This window comes from Stegodyphus dumicola, chromosome 12, assembly GCF_044657685.1.
Source record: "Stegodyphus dumicola isolate Sdum_Otavi_A_Nest chromosome 12, ASM4465768v1".
In the NCBI taxonomy this organism is placed as follows: Eukaryota; Metazoa; Arthropoda; class Arachnida; order Araneae; family Eresidae; genus Stegodyphus; species Stegodyphus dumicola.
Window position 1 is genome coordinate 81,943,464 of NC_140779.1, and position 14,122 is coordinate 81,957,585.

General features: G+C 34.2%; 1 long non-coding RNA gene across 1 annotated transcript in view; it reads left to right on the forward strand.

Moving 5' to 3' along the window:
• Positions 1–5,780: 5,780 nt before the first annotated feature.
• LOC146993703 (uncharacterized) overlaps positions 5,781–14,122 on the forward strand; it is a 371,536-nt gene continuing 363,194 nt past the window's right edge. Inside the window, exon 1 of the long non-coding RNA XR_015038241.1 lies at positions 5,781–5,987. This is a non-coding gene — a long non-coding RNA (uncharacterized LOC146993703). The remainder of the gene's footprint in view (positions 5,988–14,122) is intronic.

Sequence of the window (14,122 nt, forward strand, 5' to 3'; positions counted from 1 at the left end):
ACGGAGCACAGCACGAACCTCCCACTAGCACGGCTAGATGCAGACTGAGCTGCGCAACGCTCTGACCCCAAGATGGCCGCGCTAGCCCCGCCCCTAGCGGATACAGACGGAAACGTAATCTACTTCCTGGATGGCCCTCGTATTAAAAATTATTGTATAGGTTTTTGCAGCTAATATATGACAAAAGCATGTATCAAACCGGATCTCCAGGAGAATATTTTCAGAAGCTTACATAATAGGTGCATTATCAGCTGTGTATTTTATACTATAAGTACATTATCTTTTAGAGCACGGGCAAGAGCCAACGCCAGAAACAATACAATTGGATAGCACAGCACTTTAGCTTTAACAGCTCTGGTTTTTTATGCATTGTTCCACGATTATGTTTCGCGGAAGAGGAGATCTATTTGAACCTAGATCTATGACTTCAAGTGGCTTTCGAACAATTGGCAGCACTCTTATCTAAAGAGGCACTTGAACTAGTTCTTGGGTGGAAATAAGAGCACTAATTTTTCAGTTACGATGTATGTAGGGTTAAGTTTCAACAAATTTATAATATGTTATTTACGGGTTTTGAATAAATATAAAAAACATACCTAAGCAATAACTATGGTTTCGATATGAAATTTGATGAAGCAGACGTTGTCTGTCAAGTAACTGAAAGTTGAAATATCATTAAATCTTTCCAGTTAAAAATTCAGCATCATCAGATGAAACAAGAGCATTTTCTAACATTAGAAACCGCATGGATTGTAGTTACTCCAAATGCATTAATGTATTTTCTAGCATTTAACCAATTAGGTTAAATGCTAGAAAGTACAGAACATAAATAATAAGTATGAAATTATCATACTTATTATTTAGCATACACTCAAAATTCAGGATTTTAATGAATATCACTAGAAAGATTGTTATTGGAAAATCACTGAAACTGTCTTGAACATTTTATGGATTAAATAATTAACATTTAAGTTGCTTGTTACCGATGATTTAGAGATTCGGATTATTTACAGTCGACTTTAAAAGTCACAAATATGGTCACCTACATGCTGTAGTAAATTCAGATAGGTATTTAAATGAAAAAATAATATTAAAGGCAAAGGAGTCTGCTAAAGTAAAGGTTGATTAGTGACTTCAGTCCGTAGGTCATTTTGGTGTGAAGTAGTACAGCAAATTTAAATGAACTGAAAATGTTAAATTAAACGGAAGCGTGTAATTTATGTCAAGCACATGGTCAGCAGTGACCGTCAAGGTCATTAGCTCGCAGCTATCATGAAGGTAGTTAATGGCTGATAGCGGTTACCTTGATGGCGCTGCTTTCAAGCCTAGACAATATAATATTTGTTGCAGTAACAACATTTGCTAATGCAGTTTACAACAGTTAACCCCATGATAACCGCCTTCTAATAGCGGTTACCTTAATGGTGATATTTCAGTTTTAGCATAGGCAATGTAGCGTTTGTTGCAGTGGCAACATTTGCTAATGGAGGTTGGAGCAAGTATATAGCAGCCTAACATAACGTAACTTCAGAATTTTCGGAAAGTAATTTTGGGGGCCATCATTTAATTTAATTTTCTAATTTTGGTGCCCATATAATGGTAACAGCAACAGAACAAAAGTACCATGAACTGCACAATTAATAACTATAATTCAAAACTGAAATCACGATTGCTCAGTTAAATACTATGTTATTTATCCAAAGACGCTGGGAGTCTCAAGATAAAGGTAATTTACCGAAACCGGAGCTGCCATTGAAATATGAAGTCTAGGTTTCCGAAAAGGAGAGAATGACTTCGAAGAACCACAGACACATATGAACAAATCATGAAAATACTCTTGCAACAAATATAACACCAGCACTTTTATTGACTACTTCCAGAAAGTGGCTACCACAATTTTCTAGAATTTGAACCTCGGTCAGGTGGGCATTTTGAGCAGAATATCATGTTCTCAACTGCTTTAAAAATTAGACTCTAGTGACAGACTATAAAGGATATCGTTTGAGTTCATTTTAATAGATTGTGTTTCTTCAGTTATAAGATGCACCTCATATTTGGGGGGGATGCTTATGCAGAGTAAAAATTATTTTCCTCATTATGTTTTGATTATAAAATGTTTCTTTGTAAACACGAATTGCATGAAAGTATGGAATTGTTATAGTTTTCCTTTAGTAAACATTTACTTTGCTTATATCAAAATGTCAACCTTCCATGTTCTTCCGCAGTTCAACAGCGCAATCATTTTGTCAATATTTTGATTTGCAAGAAGGATTCAAAATGAATGAAACAGCTATTTTTCGAAGACACAAATAAACATTTCTAGCTGTCAATGAGCGCCCTACTGTAATAAAGTAATTGTGATTTCTGATTCTGATAGCGTGGAAATGCTTCTATTACTTCACTTTTTAGTGGAAAAGGAAAAGTCAAAACCGAAAGCAGAGATATATATTTAGGCAACCGAACGCAGTACAAAGCACTGTATAATTCCATGTACAAATCACGGGAAAAATCTACGTTAAGATGCCGTCATTTGTTAAACGCACTATTATTGCGGAGACATTTATACTAAGAACGTTTCATGAACATTAATTTGGATAAATATGCTGATTTTGGAAATTTGGTTCCATTAATGAAAACGTTCATAATTCTCCTGATTATGAAATTATACAGTTCCGTGACTTCTACTGCATACGATTAAAATTTACATTACTGTACTCAGTTATGCTGCTTCTACTATTAATTAGGATTAGAGACGATAACTTGACGATAAATCTTAAAATCCTATCTTTAGTATAATCACAAGCAATTGCTGACGCTTAGTAGGTGACCTGTGACATGTGCTAAATCCAAAGGATAAATCAAGCCTGTTTATGAAAGATTGTTTGAGGTAAATTTGTACTTCAAGAAATAGAGTAAGATCAGTAAGGAAGTTTTATAACTTTTAAATCAAAACAGCATTTTAAAATGGGAAATTATTTTAAGTTTGAGTGTCAAAATAGGAAGTGTAATGAAGCCAGCAAGAGAAAAATTATGGCATATGCATCTTATAAACCTCCCCTAGGCTGTGTATAGCGGTTAATTGACACTGATCGGTAATAAGAACCAGACATCCCATACTCCATATGCTTTCGAATCACGTATAAGGTTTAACTGCTTTGTTGTCTGAGTAACACTGACAGCCGTACTGATGGGCTTGGGTTTGAATACCGGAGAAGGAATGGGCGTTTGTAAATGTATAGTGTCTGTGCGGCAAGGGGGCACACAAAATGCATGGAGAACTGAAAGTCGTTTCTAAGGTTGGTACCAGGGAAATGTGGTGTTAGACTGTCAGATCGTCCCTTGGGGTGTTCGAATCAAACTTGGGGCGGAACTTACCAGCAAGGCTCGCCGAATATACCTTCGGAAATGCACAGGTGTCGTCTAGCGTTCAACCTGTAACTTGTCGTGCGTCTTTCTTTTCTAAGCCTGGTGGGTATAATATTGGTCGCCTCTGTGATGTACCCTAGACTCCACCTTTTCGTTAATGAGATGGCTAAGCGAACGATGGGTTCAATCATTCATAACGGATGCTTAATACGTGACCATTTAGATTTAAATTAAAAAATATTTTTATTGGTGGATTACTAACGAATAAATTCTTTAATAAATTCAATGAATATAAAAAGTAAATGCACCTCGAGAGTATTGATTGAAAAAATTAAATGCACCTCAAGACGTGGTAGAAATTTAAGAACGTCTCTATCTCCAAATAAATCGAATTCACTAAAGAAATTCTATACTCTAAAGGGAAATTTAAGTCAAAACGACAAAATGTTCCAAACGCCGGCATAATGCATCGTTGAATGAATTATGGAAGATCACAAAAAATATTATTGCTAGTCTTATGATGATAGATTTTCATTGACGAAGAGAAGTTTTTTAGTTATACGATTAATAAAAATTTAACACACTCCCAAATAATAAATAAATGAAAAAATTGTAATAGACAAAAAGTACTCCTCGTGTCTTTTCTGTCGGGATAAGAAGAGTTCTTGGTAAAATATTATTAACTGCCATAATTTACTTATGTTGTACACTTACAACTAATGGGCACTAAACGAGACTTAAAACGAAGTCTTATAACTAATGAAACGCGTAAATCGAAAGAATGAAACAACTGTGTTCTAGAGAAATGTATTTACACTATAGAATTTATAATCTTTGATTGTTTTCTCTTATTACTCAGACTCAGAACTGCAGGTATAAGCTTTAAAACCAAACAAGTTAAAAATTATTACAATTTGGGATTTATAAACTTCAAAAGTAATAAGTCTTGGGCAATACAACAGATAATTTCATGTAATTATTTACATTAACATGCTGAATTGAGTTGCAGTGAAACTCAGTTCGTACTGAGCTTTCACACTTAACTTGCGGTTTAAAATACAGTGAAATGAAGTTAAATCTAGATCTGAAATCACTTGCCTTAGAAGATTAAAATCTAGCGGGCTGTAGTGACTGTATATTGACAGACAGTTAAAAATCGGCAGCCAAACACACCATGAGCGTCTAATAAAACTGGGGAAACATATTGGTTGGCAAAGCACGCGAGAGTATCTATCTGCGTTAAGGAAAGGGTGCTTTCGTGGAAGATCTTTCTAAGAGAAACTGACTCATATTCATGTTAGGAGAAAATCAAGAAAAACAACCACGCAGGCAGGCAATTCCCCGGGATTCAAATTAGGATCGAACTACATATATTCAACAGTCTTAACTGCTCGGTCACTGGTCTGGCTTAAAACTGCCAAGATGATGTACCAATTGTTCAACCGTGCTTAGTTCGTCTTATAGAGCCTTTATATCAAGTTTATATATCACTAGCGACCGAATGGTTAAAACCGCTAAATACATCTGGCTCCATTTGGGTTCGATGCCATGAAAATCGGGCTGGTTGCGTTATTGGTTTTCGTGGTATCCTATGTCTAACGTGAAAATGGGCTAGTTTCTCTCCGAAAGTCCTAAAAGAAGGCATTTCTTCCCTTAGGCAGATAGCCCTCGTGTGCTTTGTCATATTTGAATAACATTTTATCTTTACATCAAGTTTTCTAATATACATACTTTTAGAGTAAGTGAGTGAGATAAGAAGGAGGTTGGACTGGACTATCCGATTGAGAGAAGTTCATGAAGCTATCTACCCAAACTTAGTGTGAAGTTTGGATCGAAACGTTCTCTCCAGGTGATGAAATCCAGGGTCTTTTTACGTTTCTTCATGAATTTTCAACCTCTCAAGATGACTTCCAGATCGATCGATTTTAAGTATCTCCATTCCGTAAAAACGTTACAATCATAAATGTACATGTTTTACTCAGGATCTAAATTTGCGCCCCAATAGCATGCCCAGTCAGTTTTCGTTAACCACTGTACCGTCTGAAACAGGCGAGAAAGGAAAAAGAGTTAGGACAAAACTATGGGAAAATATATCCATTAGCAAAAATCTAAAAAAATGACATTCGAAAGAAATTCATTAAAGAGAGAAGAAACCTTAAAATATTCAGAAAATAAATTCTTTCATCTTAATAGGTTTCGAAAAAGTTTCATTATTTTATAATATTTCAAGAATAGTCTGAATTTTAGGGTAAGGTATAACGATTATTGGGTACTTTAGAAAAGAAAAGCGCTCGAGACATGAAAACCTTTACGAAAATATACAGAATTATTTTACAGTGATGGACCAGTGCCAACACGATGAAAAGAAAAAGCGGAACTTTGTGGCTCCGTAACCGCAAATTCAGACCATAACGTTATCCCAATTGAGCAGCAAGGACGGTGGTAACAACTTCCTATTAAGGATGGTGACCTCTGTCTCGCCATTACATTTCTTGGCCACAGAATGAAAGCGAATCCAACCTCGTTCGCTGGTAGCCATGTGACAGGAAGCACTGCACCTTAATCTCCCAAAGGAGTCATCGACGCCATGGAACGTTTGTAAACAAAACCCCCAACGTGACGTAAGCAGCATCTTTTTACCATATTTTTGAGGTATTCAAGAAAAGACCAGTCCCCCATCCTTTTTAAAAACTCCCAGCAAAGGGGATTCTGTCTGCTGTCAGAGGTAAACAAACTGTATTTTTAGCAGTGAATTGCACAGACAATTTTCTTTGATTTTTCCGCGTCTCCATGTAGTTATTATTATAAAGTAAAAGCTACATGCAGAAAAAGCCTTTGAGCACTACAATGAAAGGTAAAAGCTGTTGGTAGCTGTGTGCCTTAGAAACTACCATTGATTTGGATTTAACTTTTTATAAATAATAACATGGATTATATTCTAAGATATTTCGAAAATTTATTTTTATATTAAACATTTCTTAAAGACATGTTTTTTTCAAGACATTCAAAGAAGTACGTGACCTTTTATGTACAACTTCGTATACTTGGTCATATAGTTGTTAATCTGCCACAGTTTGTTAGTGTTTAATAAAATTAATGACACTGAGATATAACTGATAAGATTTTATACACATCAAAAAGTTGTTTTATGGGTTCCTCCGAGTCGCAATCGTCAAGGGCCAGAGGGTCTGCAAATAATTATTTAATTTTTAAAAAATCATAGACTATGTCTACATTCTTCAGTTTTTTTTTTCATTGATGCACCTCAAGATTCATGACAGTCTTTAAGGTATTTAAAAAATGCTAACTCTACAACATTTCACTGAACGTATTGCTCTAAGCGTATAATATACTGTTTTTCGTTTAGTAATAGCGATGCTATAGCTGCTTGAAAATAATACCTTCAGCAGCTGGCTATTAATTTTTTCTTTAGAACTGCTTTATTTTTGCATTTCTTAAAACTTTTCAGCAAATAGCGCGATAAAAGTTATGAAAAACAAAAGCAAGTCAATTATTAAGTTATTTATCGAAAGAAAAAAAAAATAAAAATTGCATACAAGAAATTGTTTAATCGGATTAAAAGTTAAATATACTTTTAGCAATATCGGTTTGTTAGTATTATAGAGTCATTAGGTATTTGTTAAAAGCAGGAAAAGTGAAAAATGAGCAACGCCTTCGCCGGGAATCGAACCACGGACCTCTGGAATATGCGCCCAGCCTGCTGATCACTACACTACGAAGGCATGCTAAGAAGGCGGGAGAAATACGTTGTTTACATCACCTTTTTTAAAGGGCGACTGGGGTTTTAAGGGACCCAATCGCCAAATCCTGAGTGTGGAGAATCATCATCCACCATCTTTTTAATTCGGGCGCCACTGTAGAGACATTAGGTTATTTCGAAGCAGGAGAGATGAAAAATGAACAACGCCTTCGCCGGGACTCGAACCACGGCCCTCTCGAATACGCGCCGAGCGTGCTGCCCACTACACAGCGAAGGCATGCTAAGAAGGCGGGAGAAATACCTTATAGTATGAAGACTAGACTTCTGTCTAGTAAAAAGTAACACGTATAAAAAAGTAACACGAACTATATTCTCAAACAGCACTGGCAACTTCAAAATACAACAACACTGCCACGAGCTAGGAATGACAGCAATGTTTAAACACTCGTAATAGGACTGCGGCAAAGCAAGTAATAATAGAAATCTGATGTGTACAACACACGACTTCCTTGTAGGGCCTATTAAATTACACATAATTTTTGCTGCATTTTATTCAGACTTATTTCCTCTAATTTCATTAGAGATACATGTGTTCGTTAACACCCCCAAAGAGTTTTAAAACTGCAATGACCATTAATTTTGTAAAGCGGAATTTACTGTTCGAATGTTTTTCTTTTTATAGTTCGGGACACGTAAAGAACTTTTATTCCCTTATTCATCCGTTTGTTCATAAACATCTCTCAGTTCTGAGATCGGTGGATTTCGATCAGAAGAGAGCACTAGATTGTATTATTGCAGATTCTTGCGACATCTGTTTTTGTCTGCTGACAGCTACTATGTGTCGCAACTCAGATTCTTTCTATCATTAGAATTTATCTGCAATTGCATCACATTTTCCCCGCCGCTGCAAGCTCCAACTTGATAGCAAAAACATTATCTCTGTTGCCGTACGTTAAAGCATGCTACAGGAGATTGCGATATCTGCTATCTAGAATTCAGTATCAAAACTTGGGAAATCTCTGCGTTCGAATTATATGTTTTGTTTTTACACTTTTTATTTGTTCTTCCTTACCCGTGGCTGCATTTACACCGGAATCGCTGCAAAAGATTCTCAAGAAGTTATCATGCAGGAAATAAAATATTAATGATGTTGCTTAGGTTTCGAAGACTTTTAATTTTGCTTTGTAACGTCTATTCTTTGTTAACATAAAATGTGCGACGTTGACAGACTTTTTAATGAATTATCACTGAGTCTTTTAAAGTACGAAAAAATCAGGAGAAATGTGTATAGAACCCTTTTTTAACTCACATTAAATTTAACAGACGGCACTAACTTCTGCTTACAAAAGCCAACAATTTCGGCTTTAAATCAAATATAATGGATAAGCTAAGGTTAATGAAATTTATGTCTAACCTAACGGCTTTGCAGTTTAACTAGCACGTAAGTTGGCTTTAACCGAAGTCGGGGTAAACAAACCTAATGGCAAAAATAACTCAGTGCCACAGAACTCTATTTGCTAGGAATCAAAGTTAGCAACGTGGCCTTCAAACAGACAGAACACGCTTTGCTTTCACCCACCAAAACCTTCCTTTAACTACTTGCATCCTTCAACCTAATTTGAATATCGCTTGCCTTGAGAATTTGCATTCTGGCAGGCAAATGAAACAAGGCTTGATAGAAAAGTCATTTAGCTTGAAATAATGGCTTAGGAATCTAAAATGAACCTTACAACTTCTGAAAAAATGGTATTAATATTCGCATTTAGAACATATCGAAGAAAACCTCTTCGAAGAATTTATTGTTCTCAGTTGGCAGATTTGGATTTATGGCAAAGTAAAAAGTATTGCGAAGAATCACTGAACTTTGATTCGCAAACGATCCAGTGAAAAAAAGAAAGGTCTGTTACATTTTGAATGATTAAGCTTTTTCTTAATTAAATAAACGTACAAAATTGTATGTGGCATGAAGTTTTGATGGAATAATATCATCGCAGTTCTTTCGTATTATCAGGCACTGCTATTTCGATTACCTCATTTCTGTACCTTGAATTTCTAAGAAATTCTTAAATATTCGTCTGCGCCCCATGATTACTCAGTAAATTGTTTTAGGTGTTAAACAGAAATTCGCACGTGAAGAATAGATTGCAGTTGTTGAAAATTTTACGAACTATTTACTTTTAATTTTTACAATACTTTTTAAATTTTTAAAATTTAAATTTTAAATACTTCGAGATCATAGACTGCAATCTGAAATTTTTATTTCTTTATCTTTGCATATTGGGCCATCCCAAAAGTTCTGCGTGTTTTCAAATAGAATAGTGTTTTCTTGTAATTATTTTGTTACTGCTATGGGTGAATTGAATACGGATTTTTTCCTGCTTCCGTTGCATAATTCTAGCATGTCTTAACGCATAATTTTTATTTTAGTGCTGTGCTAAGAATGGAGAGCTTAGAATTTCCTTTTCATAATATGCTCTTTTATTTTAAAAATCTGATGTGTACACCACATGACTTCCTTGTACGGAATATTAAATTATACGCATTTTTTCTTGCATTTCTTTTAAACTTATTAGATTGAATTAAACCTACTTCGCCGACAGCGCATAAACCACAATAGAATAAATGCATTCTTTAAAATTCACTTTGTTTACCATAGCGACACTCTGGCACTAGGTTTACTTAACCGTATTATATTTCGTTCATATTATAACTCATAATGCACAAAATTTATATCATTTAAAGAATAGAATTATCTAATCGTTGCCACATGTTCTATTCAAATACTATAATAAAGCTAGAATGATGTATAAAAGAAATTAAGCAAACAAAACAAAAAAGAAACAGTTTTTCACAGACGATTGAGTATTTCTCATTCAATTAATTCAGTTTTCACTTCGCGACAAGGCAAAAATACATAAAAACTCAAAATATCTGTATTAAAAATTACGAAGTAAATCTTAGACGCTTATTTCCTCGAAAAAATTCCAGAAAGGATTAAGCATGATTTAAATAATAAATGAAGACGTTATCTTTGTTGTTGCGAAGCTAAGTTTCTCTAGATTGGCAACAAATCCGCTACTCAGCTGTTTCAAATGTAAACAAGAGCAATGGCCGCCATCAAAATAGGCTTAGCGGCACTTAAACAATTTTAAAATTGTTGATAATTCTAAAAATAATGCATACAGATTTACTAAAGGCATAAAAATCTTAACCGGAAGATGAAAACAACATAATTCAATCATTTTTAAAGCAAAGAATGTACAATTTACAAACATATAAGAAACTGAGATCACTGAGTCGGGTAACAAAGCGGATATATATATAAATATATTTATATACGTTTGGCGAAGTCCGATTGCAACCAAAATACGAGGTGCACATCTACATGTTATAGCAGTCCTATATACAAAATTTCAACTTTCTGAGGCTACTCGTTTTTGAGTTATGCGAGATACGTATGTACGTACGTACATACGTTCGTACAGACGCCACGAAAAATTCTCTTCAGAATTCATTTTAAAGCAGTTTTATAATTTTTTTTGAAGGAAAAGAGTATTTTATTCTGTCCTTACGTACAGATGTCACGCAGAAACATCGTTAAATTGCATTCAATAACGGTCAAAATGAATATTTTCGTTGAAATATGCTGCCTGAAACTTTTCGAGATTACAATACTTCCTTTTTACTTCGTACAAGGAAGCAAAAAGGATAAAGAAAAATTAGTCAAACTTCTCATAAAATTTGTGCTGCATATGGAAAAAGTGTTGTTTCTGATGACCGAGTTCGAAAGTATTGAGATGTTTAAGCATGGAAATTTCAGCCTGGAAGATGATGTCCGTTTTGACGACATTCCTTTGTACACACGAACATATTAAAAGAGCAATTGCGGAAAATTCAAGTTGTACAGTTTAGGGACTGTTAGACAAAATAAATATTCCACAAAGCAGAGTGCATCATCATTTTAAGAAGAAGAATTAAGTAAGGTGCTTTAATATGCTTGCAGGAGTTTTAGCATGCGATTCTTTGCTGGAAAAATAAAGAGGCTCATTTTTCAAAAGGCTCATTATTGGAAATGAGAAATAGATATTATACACTAATAATATTACAAGAAGAAGTTCATGGGGAGACATGGATCAAAAGAGCTTCCTTTAGTAATATCTAGAGATGGACTGCATGGCAAAAAAAAAGTAATGCTTTGTGCATGGAGAGACATCAGAAGAACCTTATAAATTTTATGAACTGTTGCCATCACATCAAACAATAAATTCGGAAGAATACGTTTCCCAAATTTTAGTTTTAAAAGCAAAATTCAGAAAAACCTAAAACTCCAGATACATATAAAAACAGTTTAAAAAAACAATTTTTACAATTAAAATTAGTTCTACGCAAAAGGAGCAATTCGGCCAGCGGACAAGAAGACAGAATTTTCGGTCTGTAAAACTGAAAGTTTACATTTGGTCCCATTTGGCAAAAACACACTGAAGTTGGTGCCAAACTAACTTAATTCACTATTCTACTAAAAGTACTAAAAGTTTTTAGATTGTTAATAATTCTACAACTATTATGTACAGATTAACTAAAGGCGTAAAATCCATAAACCGAACATAAGAACAGCATAATGCAATGACTTTTGATCCATGTCTCTATCTATCTAGCTCTATATATAAATCTATCTATCTATCTATATATTTATATACTTTTGGTGCGGCCGGTAGCAACCAAAAAGGGGAGTGCAGATCTACATGTTATAGCAGTCCCATGTACAAAATTTCAATGTTCTGAGACTACTCGTTTTCGACTTATGCGAGATACATACATACATATGTATGTACGCACGTACATATAGACGTCAGAGAAAAAATCTTTTCGGAATCCCTTTTAAATTCATTTCGCATGTACTTCCTTTACTTTGTACAAGGAAGTAAAATGAGAGATTCTTATTTATTTTTTAGTTATTACTGAATGGCAGTTTGAAAACACTGAAAAGACCTATTTACATTTTAATATGCTTTTGAAATGTACTTTTTCTTGCAGTGTTAAGTTTTAAAAAATAGCATGAAATTTGATGAATTCTGCAAATTCAACACCATTAATATTAAGCGAATTTTTCTCATATTTATGCTAACCGGTTTTCAATTTCTTGTTAAATTCACAGCTTTACTGAGAGAAGAATAGAAGTACCATTACGAAGAAAAGAAAATTCCATCCAGTTCTCAACCCAGAGGAAGCTGTTGTCAGCTTGACCCACAGAGGTAGTTTAGTTGATCATTAACAGCTTTTTAGCTTCTATTCACATCAAACTAGTTAAGATAAGACCCTGTTTATGGTGCTTTCCTGTTTGGCCCATAAGCTTGCAGGAAAACTGCATATAGATCATCTGTTGGTTTCTGCACTACTTTGTTTATATAGTAGAGACAAAAAAGAATGAAATTTGCTGAGAAGAAATTGATTTAAAAACAAAAGTTTGTGTTTGGGTTCTTTCTTTGACGATTCAAGACTATCGCTTAACGATTGAAAATTTTAAAAATTGATCTAAGGTCTATAATCTTATCATGGGAACTACTAACATAATGAGAGATGAGATGGTCAAGTGCTGCTCGAAAGTAGTAGTAACTTAAATAAAAGCCAAACGATTATGTATCTGGTATGTAAGTCACGCTATCTGAAATACACTGAAATAACGCTGAAAATCTCCATAACAATTTTGAGTTGAGTAGTATATAAATTAAATGTTTTAGAATTTGCATCAGTTAAAAAAATGAAAGTTTAAATGATTAAGAATGGCGTTTATTATTTACAATCCGTCAGTTTATTACAAACTAGCGGAAGTACCCGACGGCAGTTAAGTTACATTGAGAGTAATGTATCTAACAACAGAGGGAATGATACTGCTGTAATCCTTCTCGAATAACAATGCAAGAAATACGATTTATAGTCATACATTTTTCAGACTGATGCGATATGAAACCCGCATAAAACATTTCGATAGAAAAATAAGCTTATTCTCTCTCATTATATTAGCAACAATGGCACGCAGTTTTTAATGATTTTCGTCTTTCTAATCAAATGGTCTTAAAAGCTCAAGTTCCGTCCAATATTTCACCTGTATTTAATTTTAGTCAATTAAATGTGGAAAAATATTGATCATAATTAATCAGAAATCAATAACGCGAACAAACAAACAAACAAACACACAAGCAGACATTCTTCTTTATATATACAGATTTTGTAAAACTTACAAATTTTTGATTAACAAACTCCTACGATTTGAAAGCCAACAGTGGCAACATTTTTCGAAGTAAAGCACTTTTATCTCCAACGCCCCGAGACTATTGCCACTCAAAAAAATGAGGGAAAAAATTAACGTTTTTCTGAGTTTTTAATTGATATATCTGATTTTAGTAGATGTCGACCTTTTTCAGGACTCAAAAAAGAACTGTAGAAAGTTTGGTGACGATATCTATAGTAGTAAAAGAGTTATTAGAGGAAAAACACACAGACTTTCTTCTTTATATATATATATATTAAATCATGAAGATTTATGTTCCGTTTGAAAGGCGAGAATTACTTTCACGCATTAACTATGCGCTAGGTCACATTTCGCGCAGTGGCAACATTTTCTACCGCGAGTAGATGGCATATGGATGGTAATCTAAAGTAGCGCAATGTTCTACAAATTTTGGAGATTCCGCAAAGTATTTTTAAAGTAAAAAAATGCAGTTGAAAAAACTAATTAAACTTTCCTTTCCCGATCTAAAATATAAATAGAATATTTTCTTATCTAAACAAAAGTGAGATTATTTTAAAAGCGATCTGCTTTTCCGTATTACACAGCGATCTGATTTGTACAGATAACAGCTGGATGGAAGAAAGTTACATGTGTATTGAATTCTATGAGATTTACGGTGTGGGATAAATACAAAAAGTCCTTGACACTAATCTCAGCTTACTTCCGTATCTTGTCTGTTGTTTAGTTTCAAATAGTTGAGCATTCAAGGTCACGTAATAATCCAGTTCTGGTCGCTTGAAACTTTC